The following is a 12,209-nucleotide window of genomic DNA, read 5'->3' on the forward strand; positions in this document are numbered from 1 at the left end:
ATTCTCTCTTGTAGCATCCTGTTTCTTTTTCCTACTTGCCACAATTTGAAATTTTACTCTTATTTGTGCTCTGTAATCGTCTGTCTTCCCCATCAGACGGTAAACTCCGTGAGGGTGGGGCCGCGCCTGCCCCATTCAACACCGCGTCCCCAGCACCGGCACCATGCCTGGCATGTAGCACACTCTCAATAAATACGATCATGACTTAACCTAAGGCAGGCGCAGCAAACCTGAGAAAAGGGGATTACCAGCACACGAAGTGGACAGGACAGGTGTGAGACATGAGTCAGAATTCGTTCTACCTGCGCTGAGTTGACTACACGACGAGCTGTAGAGCCTAGTCAACAACCCTTTACCCACCACACCCTCAGCCTTCCCTTAAGTAAATAAGACCGTCACCCCCGCCGCTGGGCAGAACGAATGTCCTCCAAGGCAGAAACAACAAGGCTTGGGCTAGGGCCAACGGTCGTGGTGGCCCAGAAGAGACCAGCCCGGGGTGGAGAACACCGGCGTGAACAGCTGACGCTGCCGGGGCGGCGGGGGGGGGGGGGGGGGAAGGGGGCGGAAGTCAGTGCCCGATGGAAGTCCAGACATAAAATGGATCCCCCAAATGCGCAGCGCCATGGTTCAGTGTACCCTCATAAAGCGTCCGGTAAACAGCAGAGGATGGGGGTAATTTAGGGCCGCTATCATTTCTTTCTTTTAAGATAGTTTCCCCATTTCTCAGCAGATCCCTCTAAAAAATACTTCACGGAAATCTAAGCTTGGAGAATTCTCAGGGCTCTAGGGTAGAAGGTTATCCCAGCATGGGATAATCAGGAGGTAGATGGGCAGATGTTCGCGTGCTGCGCCACCTGGTGGAGGAGGAAGAGCCAGTGTGGAAGGCTCTCCGGGACCCTCCTTCTCCGCACCGGTTCCCACCCCATTAGCGACCCCAGGGAGAGGTGAGAGCCACAGGCCCCAGAAACCTACATGTTACTACATTTCCCAGAGGTCTGTGCGCAAAAGGAGGGGGCCGAACCGCGGCTCTCCTCCCTGTCTCCAGTGCGCAGGCCGGCCGTTTTAATCCACGTTTCTCCCCACAAGGGAACTTCTTCCCGGTCTCTTAAAGCCCTGTAGAGGCTGGACAAACCAGGCACCGCCCGCATCTATCCAGCTAGGAGGAGCTAAGCACCGCGCGGCCTTCTGGGAAATGTAGTGTCCGAAAAGACCGGGAGAACAGTGGGAGAGACTGTGAGCTTTTGTAGTCAATTAGAGCCGGGCTGGGGCTTGGCACGTGACCATTGCAGTCAGCTGTTCTGCGGCTCCTTTTCTCACCTGCAGCGAGTAGGGATTGCGAGCTATGGGTAGGAGCTCTTGCCAAAGCCTGGCCTCGACTTCTGGGCTGGCTCGCTTCCTCAGTCCCTGAGCTGTCCCTGTTGGCCCGACGCTGCGCCGCCTGCATGTTTGCATATACTTAAACTTGCCCTGGTTCTCCATGACCTTGTGTCAACTTGCAGGCCCTGTAGGACGTCACCGGGCTCTTCTACCGCGGCTTCTGCAGCAGCCAAACTGAACCACTCCAATTGCTTCAGAACTTTAGTGAATAAGCCATTAATTGGTTATTGGAACGCCTCATTTTGGGGAACCTTTTCCACTACCTGTTCTCAGTCTACCACCTTGTCCTCGCCCATGACCCTGTCGCCTCAGAAACATGATGTAGGGGGACTACATCCCCTAACCTCTCAGGTTGGTGACACTATAATCAAGGTCTCCGACTTCAGTTAAACCCTAAACTCAGTGGGTTGGTGAGGGGAGGAGGCTTTTAAAAAGCAGAAGCAGGGAATCTGCTGCCAAGACCTCTGGTAGGAGTAAAAGGCTTTGGAAGGGCTATCTTTGTTGCCTTCCACCTCATGTTCCTCCTTCTGAAAGAGGGAGAAAGGGGTGCCTGACTGGCTCAGTCCGTGCAGCTTGCGACTCTTAAGCTTGGGGTCCTGAGTTCAAGTCCCACCTTGGGTGCAGAGATAAACATGAACTTTAGAAAAAAATTAAGAGAGCATGAGAACGAAATGCAAAGCAAAGCTAAATATTAGATATAAGAAAGCTAGAATGGCACTTTGGTATGAAAGTGGAAGATACTATACTCGAACCCAAGTGCTAAGTAACACATAAAGAATGAAATGAGAAATAACAAGAAAACATAGCAAAGCTAAATTGGTATGTTAATAGGGTTAAATGAACCCAGACAGCAAATAATAAAGTCCTTCAAAAAGCATTAGATTGGAAAAGGATAGGGTGTTTCCGAGGCGAAAGCCAGGTATATGCAATGTTTTGTTAGCCTTCCAGAAAGGTTAAAAGATTACACCCAAAAAATTCCCTTGGGAAGTGGCAGGTGTAAGAGAATCCTGGAAGTGAGTAATCTGGCTTCAAAAAAAGTAATTTTTAAAAAGGGGTCTTTTCTTAAGGGGAAAAGGAGATCTAAAACAGGTATGTTTGGACATTTCAGAGGCCTCCGCTGTGCTGCATCTTACAGACAGAATCCCATGGAGACGGGGTTCCTGCTGTCACACAGGCCATTATGCAGATTTTGGAACCCAGGGTTGACGCCACACACAGCCCGAAACCTCTCAGGACGTGTGCTGCCAAGCACTGGTGAGGAGATTTGATTTGGTGTTGTTCTCTTACGATGATAATGTTTTATTAATGTATATCTTTCATTCCTCTGTAGTATAAGGTCCATTTATCATGCAAAAACTCCATGAACTGCCTTGAACCCTATCTGTAGTGTTTTCACACACCATGTGATATTTGATATAAGAAAAGCAGCGCACTGGTGAGTTAACAATTAACTAGAAAAGATAGGACTTTGAAAGCAATCCAGTTTGCTACACTTCTACATGTCAGCCTCACCACCTAATTCTAAATTTAAAGACTTACTGTTTACTAACAGGAAGTTACAGCTATATTTATATGTGTCTCTGGGGGAAAATGCATGCAGAGAATAGCCACATCTTTATATGCAAGGCACATATCCAGAACCAAACAAAACAATTCTGGACTCCCACACTGAACATTAATATTTTACGAGTAGAGCACAAGATCCCCAAGGAACAAGAAAAGCTACACATTATAGAAAAAGAAATCATGTAGATAACAATTTTTATTAAGGCAGAGCAATGGATCTTAAATTATTTCTGCAGGACCCGTTGTTTGTTTTCAATTCATTGCCCTCCAATACTTCTGTAAACTGAGTTTATTTCTAGGATAAAATGAAATTACAGTGCAATATAAAATATAATCCCATTTTTAATTATTAGATTTAACATATATAAAATCTCTCTAAAGTTGCTATAAAAGTGGGGCACCTGAGTGGCTCAGTCAGTTGAGTATCTGACTCTTGATCTCAGCTCAGGTCTTGATCTCAGGGTCATGAGTTCAAGCCCCACATTGGGCTCCACACTGGATGTGGCGCCTACTTTAAAAAATAAGATAAAATAAAAAATAAAAGTAACACAAACTAAAATTGCTATCGTAGCTCCCACTTAGGCTCGATTCTATATTTAGTTCATGGCAGACTAGATCACCAGCCCACACTTGTCTAAGGACCATATTTGAATAGCACTGAGATAAAGCATCTACAAATGAAGATCTTACAGAAACATATCACATATTACTCCCTGACTCAATCATTTGTTGTTTTGATAATGTCGACTTTGATTGACGCCACAGTTGTGTGTAGTTTAAAAGGTCAAGGTTTTGGGGCGCCTGGGTGGCACAGCGGTTAAGCGTCTGCCTTCGGCTCAGGGCGTGATCCTAGCGTTCTGGGATCGAGCCCCAACATCAGGCTCTTCTGCTATGAGCCTGCTTCTTCCTCTCCCACTCCGCCTGCTTGTGTTCCCTCTCTCGCTGGCTGTCTCTATCTCTGTCAAATAAATAAATAAAATCTTTAAAAAAAAAAAAAAAGGTCAAGGTTTTAAAAAACCAAGAGTCGGGGCGCCTGGGTAGCTCAGTCGTTAAGCATCTGCCTTCAGCTCAGGGCGTGTTCAGCTCAGGGCGTGTTCCCAGGGTCCTGGGATTGAGCCACATCAGGCTCCTCCGCTGGGAGCCTGCTTCTTCCTCTCCCTCTCCCCCTGCTTGTGTTCCCTCTCTCGCTGGCTGTCTCTATATCTGGCGAATAAATAAATAAAATCTTTAAAAAAAATAATAAAAAACCAAGAGTCTTCTGTACCTTCCTATACCTCCCTCTCCCAATTCCTGTTCCCTCTCTGTCCATGTTTCTGAACACTAAGCACACACTGCTACTTAAGTGACATATTTCATTCTAAGATATAAATGATGGTGAATGGCCATCACCTACCTTAAGAAATAAAGCATTACATTTATAGTTGAAGCTCTGTGTTACTCTCCCTGATTTCATTCCCCCTGCCAAAGCAAAACCATATGTGTTTTTTATCAGTGTTTATTATTCCCATACATTTGTTTTCATACTTTTACTAGATATGTCTATATTCCCAAATAATATTGTCTTTTCACGTTTTTAAGTTTTATAAAAATTGGCACAATTGTTCCTAAAACTTCTTTTCTTAAGATTATGTTTTCGAAAATCGTTCACAATAACACGCATAGCTGTGTTTCATTAATTTCCTCTAATGTACAGTAGCTCATTATTGGAATATACCTAAATTTATTTACCCATTCTCTTGTTGATTGAAATTTATATTTTTTCCCATTTTTATTATTATAGTGTTGCAAACAACATTCTTATAAATGTCTCCTCAGACACAAGTGTGGGAACCTAGGGTATATACCCATGTCAACCTATGTTATTCATATACCAGTGAGTGAAATCCTAGGTCGAAGGGCATATACATCTTTATGCATGTTCACCTTTAAATATTGTCTCCTTGGTCTCTGAAGTGCTTGTACCAATTCACGCTTACTTCAGCAGGATAGGAGAGTTCCCATTTCTCCATATGACCACCAACATTTGAAACTGTCAGACTTTAATTTCCCAATCTGATGGATTTGAAATGGTACCTCATTATGGTTTCGTTTGCATTTCTCTGATTAATGATGAGGTTGAGCATCTTTTCATGCATATATTAGGCATTCTAGTGTCTTATTCTGTGATTTACCTGTTTATTTTTTACTCATTTTTCTATTGAGTTTTTAAAATTATTGACTTATTAGTTATTTATGTATTCTGGATTTGAATCCTTTGTCAATTATGTATTTTTGCAAATTTTTCCCCCCAGTCTGCAGTTTGACTTTTCACCTTTTTAATGATGTCTTTTGATACTTGGGCATTTTTAATTTTAAAGATGTTGACTTTATCGGCTTTTTTCTGTATAAGTTGTGCTTTTTTAAAAAATTCAATTTAATTAACATATACTGTATTAGTAGTTTCAGAGGTAGAATTTAGTGATTTATCAGTTGCATACGACACCCAGTGCTCATTACTTCAAATGCCCTCCTTAATGCCCATCACCCAATTACCCCATCCCCCCACCTGCCTCCCCACCAGCGATCCTCAGTTTGTTTCCTGAGTTAAGAGTCTCTTATGGTTTGTCTCCCTCTCTGTTTTCATCTTATTTTATTTTTCCTTCCCTAGGTTGTGCTTTTGGTATTTTATTAAATCTGTACTGTAGCCAAAGATCATATGATATACTCTCATATTTTCTTCTAAAAGTTTTCTTTTCTTGCTAGGTTCTCAAATTCCATTTGGATTTTTTTTTTTATTTCATTCAAAAAAGAGTTCCAATTTTTTTTTTTAAAGATTGCATTTACTTACTTGAGAGAGAGACAGAGAATGAGTGGGGAGAGGGACAGAGGAAGAGGGAGAAGCAGGCTCCCCACTGAACAGGGAGCCCGACATGGGGCTCAATCCCAGGACCCTGGGATCAAAACCTGAGCCAAAGGCAGACATCCAAACGACTGAGCCACCCAGGTGCCCCAAGAGTTCCAATTTTATTTTATTCTTTCCTCTATGAATAACCAATTACTCATCGCCATTTTTTTAACTGTCTTTTCTCCACAGATCGTCAAAGCCTCTCTGTTGTTTATAGCTGCTGTCCATCTGTGGCTGTGTTTCTGGGCTCAGTTCTGTTCCAGTGGTCTCCATCTCTGCCCCAGTTCCAATGCCACAGTCTAATGACCACACGTTGTAAGTCTTGTCTGCTACGGCAAGTCTGCCATCCTCTACTGCTTTTTCATGTGTTTTACCTATTCTTGTACCCTTCCATTCCCATTTTAGAATCAGCTTATCCTGGTCCCAAAGAAACATGTCAGGATTTCTATTGGAATTCAATAAAATCCACATGTTCCTATGGAGAACTGACCTCTTTATCGTATCAACTTTCTCTGCCCATGTTCATAACATGTTTCCTCTTTATTTAATTCATCTTTAAGATTTTTCTATCATTTTTTACAATTTTATTCATAAGGTTTTAAACATCTTTTGTAGATTTATTGCAAGGTATTTTATAATTTTTATTAGAATCATTTTAAATTTTCTTTTTTTTTTTAAGATTTTATTTGTTTATTTGACAGAGAGAGCCAGAGAGCTCAAGCAGGGGGAGCAGTAGAAGGAGAGGGAGAAGCAGGCTCCCAGCTCGATCCCAGGACCCTGAGATCATGACCTGAGCTGAAGGCAGATGCTTAACCATCTGAGCCACCCAGGTGCCCCTAAATTTTATTTTCTTTAGAATTCATTTTTTTCTAGATTTGTTGAGATATAATTTCTTTTTTAATGTTGTAAATGACATCTTTTCTTAAAATTTTTTAAATTTTTTTAAAGATTTTATTTATTTATTTGACACAGAGAGAGACAGCTAGTGAGGGAACACAAGCAGGGGGAGTGGGAGAGGAAGAAGCAGGCTCTGGAGCAGGGATCCTGCCATGGGGCTCGATCCCAGAACCCTGGGATCAAGCCCTGAGCTGAAGGCAAACACTTAACGACTGAGCCACCTAGGAGCCCCCATCTTTTTAAAATTATACTTTCCAACTCTTTGTGTCTAAACCATAGTAAAACAATAGAACCCTCTTGATAAACTCTCATAATAATTCTAATAATCTGTAAATTATCTTGGCTTTTTCTATGTAAACAATCATATAACCTGTGAATGATTATATGGAAGTGATATGCAATAGACTGAATAGTGAGCCCCCAAAGCTGTCCACATCCCAACCCCCAAAACCTGTGAATATACTCCCTTACATGACAAAATGGACTTTGTAAATGTGACTAAATTAAGAGTCTTGAGATGGGAGAGTTGCTTGGATTACCCAGGTGGGCCCAATGTTATCACAAGGGTCCTTTTGAGAGGGAGGCAGAAGGAAAGTGAAGGCCAGGTGATGACCGTAGTGGAAAGAGACCATATGATGGCAGAAACAAATTTTGCAGTGACACACTCTGATGATGGAGGAAGGGGCCCCTGGCCAAAAAATGTGGGCTGTGCCTAGAAGCTGAAAAAACAAGGAAACAGATTTTCTAGAGCCTCCAGGGGGAACACAGCCTGGCTGACACCTTGATTTTAACCCCCTAAGACTAATTTCAGACTTCCAGACTGCAAGAGAATAAATGTGTGTTGTTTTAAGCCTCTACGTTTATGGTGATTTGTTACAGCACCAACAGAGAAACTAACACAGTCTGTGGAAGATAAACTTCAGGAGACCTATCTGGTCTGAGCTCATTCTAATTCTGTTCTCTCATTTGCGAGTTTGGTGGTTTTAGACCTGTAAACTGGAATCTTTCTTCCTTAGAACAAGATAGGGGTTATTTTCTCCCTTTACCGTCTTGGTATCATTTATTTCTTTTTCTTTTCTTCCTGTTCTGCCTGGTCCGACTCCCCAGATACAATGTTGAACAGAAGGGTGTTAGCGAACTCCCTTGTCATCTTCCTGATTTTAAATAATATTTTCTAAAAGATTTTATTTATTTACTTGAGAGAGAGCACAAGTGAGGGGAGGGACAGAGAGAGAGGGACAAGCAGACTCCCCATTAAGTAGGGAAGCCCATCGTGGGGCTTGATCCCAGGACCCTTGGATCGTGACTTGAGCCGAAGGCAGATACTTAACCAACTGAGCCACCCAGGTGCCCCTAAGTGATATATTTTTTAAAAAGTAATCTCTACACCGAACATGGGGCTCAAACTCATGACCCTGAGGTCAAGAATCACATGCTTCACTGACTATGCTAGCCAGGTGCCCCTAATTGTGCTGATTTTAAAGGGAATGTTTCTAACACTTCACCATTTAAGTATTCTATTGGGGGAAGGGGGAAGCATTTGCTGTAAAATATTGGTAGAGAGGTTCATCAAATTAAAGAAATTTCCTTCTCCCCATTGACTAAGATTATTATTTTTTAAGGAGGCTCCTGATCTAGTTGGAACCCAGCATGGGGCTTGAACTCACTACCCTGAGATCAAGACCTGAGCTGAAATCAGGAGATGGACTCTTAACCAATTGAGCCACCCAGGGACTCTTGGCTAAGCTTATCTTTAACATAAATGAGTGCTGAATGTTATCAAATGCTTTTTCTGTGCCTATCAAGGTAATCATGGTAGATTTTCTCCTTTACCCTGTTATTGTGAGGATTTAGATTAATACTTTTTTTTTTTAAAGTTGGACCAGCTTTGCATTACTGAGATAGAACCAGCTTGGTTCTGCTGCATGCAGCTTGCTAACATTTTAACTAAAAGTTTTGCATCTCCGCTTATGAGTGAAACTGGCTGTAAATTCCTACCTTCTTCTGTCCTTGTCTAGTTTTGGTTCAGGGTTAGGTAGGCTCACAGATTGAGTTGGGAGTGTTCCCTATCCTGTTATTTTGGTTGATTCTTTCTATTTTAGAAATTAAGCATTTATTTACAACCACAGGAGATAGAGATTCAGTTTTCTTAAATTCCACACACTCCTACCCACCAACACACTTCTACTGCCCTTATTCTCCCTATATAATTATACCATAGTTTTTGGTTCAGTCAATAGCATTATCAGGATTATGTAAATATTATGTACTAATGAACTGTATAGATATTTACTTATCCTTTCCCATACAACTTTTGGTTTTCCCTAGAGTAAATAAATGGCCTCTTTTTGTTGTTTGTTGTTTGTTTTGGCTTAGTTTTCTATATGCCAATCAATAATTCTTCCCAGAACTATTGCATAGTACTGCAAATCTCTCAATTCACTTAAATAGTAGGTAACTGAACAATTGCATGTTTTTTGTGGAGAAATTTCTCCTGGAGTTCTCTTGTTCTCTTGCTCCAAACTGTCCTGGTCTCTGTGCCTGCTTTCAGCTGTTTTGGGGACTAACCCCCTTTATGTTCTTTTTGTCTTGCTTCTGTATTAGAATCCCTGTATCCTGGGGGCATCTGGGTAGCTCAGGTGGTTAAGCATCCAACTTTTGATCTTAGCTTAGGTCTTAATCTTAGGGTTGTGGGTTCAAGCCCCACATTGGGCTTCAGCCGACTTTTAAAAAAGTAAGTAAAATAAAATAGAAACCTTATGTCCTGGTTTCCAGGGTTTCCTCTTTCTTGATTTATTGGCTCATTTTGAGCCAATTTAGAGATGGGGTACATGGAAGTTAAAACTTTTGAGGCCTAACTTGTCTGAGTTTATCTCAATTCTGCTCTCTCATTTGCTGCATTGATTGGTGTGGAATTCTAAATAGAAATCGTCCTCCTTCAGAATCTAGAAGGTATGTAGTCTTCTACTTTGAGTCTTGTCAATGAGAAGACCAAGACGGTTCTGGTTCTAGTTTTTTTGTGTGTGTTTTTCCCTGTTTTACTGCTTTTATGATAGTCTCTCTGCTTCCGATGCTCTGAAATTTCATAAAAATATGCTTTGGTATAGATTATTTCCCTTGTTGCATTGGACTGTTAGGGCCCTTTTTTTTTTTTTTAAGATTTACTTATTTATTTTAGAGAAAGTGAAGGCACAAACTGGGGAGGGGCAGAGTGAGAGGGAGAGAAGCAGACTTCCCCACTGAACAGGGAGCCCAGCAAGGGGCTGGATCTCCCATCCCCAAGACCATGACTTGAGCTGAAACCAACAGCCAGACACTTAGCCTCCCGGGTGCCCCTGGACTGTTAGGGCAGTTTAATTGGGAAACTCACATCCTCAATTCAGGGAAATTTTCTTATATCGTGTGTGTGTGTGTGTGTGTGTGTGTGTGGAGAGAGCATATATAAAAAAATATGAGTGATATAAGTCATGAAACATAGTAAAACAAATGCCCTTGAGTCCACCATCAAACTCAGGAAATAGAATATTCCCAATTCTTTGAGCCTCCCTCTGTGTTCTTTTCTGATGCCAGTCCCTACCTTCCTCAGCTGCCCCATGCCCTCACCCCTCACCAGCCACAGAACCAATCTCATGGGGTTTTTTTCTAATTCACTTTCTTTATTGTTTACTGTATGTGTTGCTAAACTATACCTTGTTTACTTTCCTGACTTTTGAACACCATAGACATGGCGTCACACGCAGAAATGACATTCATCTGTGGCTTGCATCTCATTCAGTGTTGTTCCTAAGAGTCATCTATGCACATGGCTATTGTTCATTAACTTGACATTGTAGTCTAACATTCTGTTGTGTGAAGACACCACAATTTTATTTATCTCTTCTCCCAGTGATAGGCATTAGGTTATTTCCTTTTGTTGGTTTGGTTGTGTTTGTTTTTATTTTCTGTCATGTCTACTGATGTGATCACTCCCTTCCCTCATTTTCTCTGTGAAATTTACATTACTTGTGGGATCCTCTGGGCTGAGCTTTAAATATTTTTACCTCTTCTTTCCTGTTTTCTGTTTCTTTGTAATTTTCTTTTACAGTCTCATAGAATTCCTCAAATTGTATCCTAATTCGTCTATTGAAGTTTTTAAATTTCTGCTATCATATTTTGAGTTTTTAAGAGCTCTTATTCTCTGGATGTTTCTTTTTATAGCTTACTCTTCTGTTTTCTTAGATACTAGACTTACGAGATTTAAGATTTCCTTGCAGTTGTCCTTTACTTTCTGCATTCTCAGCTTCCCCCTACTGTGGTTAGTTTGGTGGTTGGTGATGTGTCTGTCTTTCATATACGAAAGCTCCCCTCTGATATCAAGTGATGCTTAGCTGTCTGTTCAGATGTAAGAGTAAAGGCACCAAAATGCTGATTTCGAGTCTTGAGTGTCTGGATGGGGCTTGTCTGCCAGTGGCCTTCACAGTAGGGTGATCAGGTGGGGACCCAGCTGTTTCAGTGGGGCAATACCACATGTCAATGGGGCTTTTCTCTCTCTTGGCCTAGTCCTTTTCCCCAGAGAGGAAACTTTCAGTCTTCCCTCCAGAGGATGTAAGCTTGTCTGCCATCATTCTGGCTGTTGGGTGGCAAGTTGAATTGAGTGAGTGGGGGGTTTACCATTCACAGACTTCGACTTACGGCCCATTTTCAGTACAGTTCCCTGTTCCCAGCTGTGTCAGCTGAACCCAGAGCCCCTTGGTGTGAACGCCCCATCTTCTTCCACTGTGTTGGGGAAGGTAGTCTCCTGGTTGTGCAGGGTGGGAGTGGACCTCAGAAGGACAGCCGAGATGTACCTCCAATTTTCATCCCCACCTCTTGTCCCCATCATCAGGGGTACTCCAGCTGAAATCCTGCAGCAAGGAATCCACTTGCTTCTTCTTATTTCACACCACCACCCCTTTCAGTTTTAAATTTCAGCCTTCTCCGCTCTTTGAAATCAGTTACCACTGACTTTCCAGCTTCCAGAATTTTCTTGACATCTGTCATCTGTCCCCGTATCCTCTAGTTCTTTGTCCTTGTGGATATATGCTTTTTCGGTTCTAAGTTCTCTGCTAACATTTTGAAGCTTTGGGGAGGATGCCCGTTTTCAACGTCACTCCCCTGCCCTCGAGTGTGGATGCAGTACCTGAGGGAGGAGCACGGAAAACCACAGGGAGTCTGCAGGGCCTCAGTTGGGTCTGGGGCAGACTCTGGTTTTCAGAGGCCTCGCTGTGGCTGGCCGACTGCCGGCCACGGTATTCAGTCATGTGGTGAGTAGAGAGGAATTCTCCACGTGTGTGTTCAGACCAGTGGCACTTCTGCAAAGAGCCGCAGAGAAAGGGGCTGCTGAACTGAAGCAAGGGAATCAGACTCAGCTGGAGCAAAAGCCCACCGGAAAAGTCTGGACAGCCAAGATCTGGATGAATCTCCCCCACCTCATGTCCCCTGGTAGGAGAGTTCATTCTAGGGGAGG

The 12,209-nt window shown here is 42.5% G+C and overlaps 1 long non-coding RNA gene across 1 annotated transcript; it reads left to right on the plus strand.

Annotated features, from left to right (window-relative positions):
- Nucleotides 1-1,112: 1,112 nt before the first annotated feature.
- LOC117795432 lies at nt 1,113-6,166 on the plus strand. The gene is made up of 3 exons (XR_004619449.1): nt 1,113-1,728; nt 2,486-2,631; nt 6,017-6,166. It is a non-coding gene; the product is annotated as an uncharacterized LOC117795432 (long non-coding RNA).
- Nucleotides 6,167-12,209: the final 6,043 nt, after the last annotated feature.

This window comes from Ailuropoda melanoleuca, chromosome 13, assembly GCF_002007445.2.
Source record: "Ailuropoda melanoleuca isolate Jingjing chromosome 13, ASM200744v2, whole genome shotgun sequence".
Classification (NCBI taxonomy): domain Eukaryota; kingdom Metazoa; phylum Chordata; class Mammalia; order Carnivora; family Ursidae; genus Ailuropoda; species Ailuropoda melanoleuca.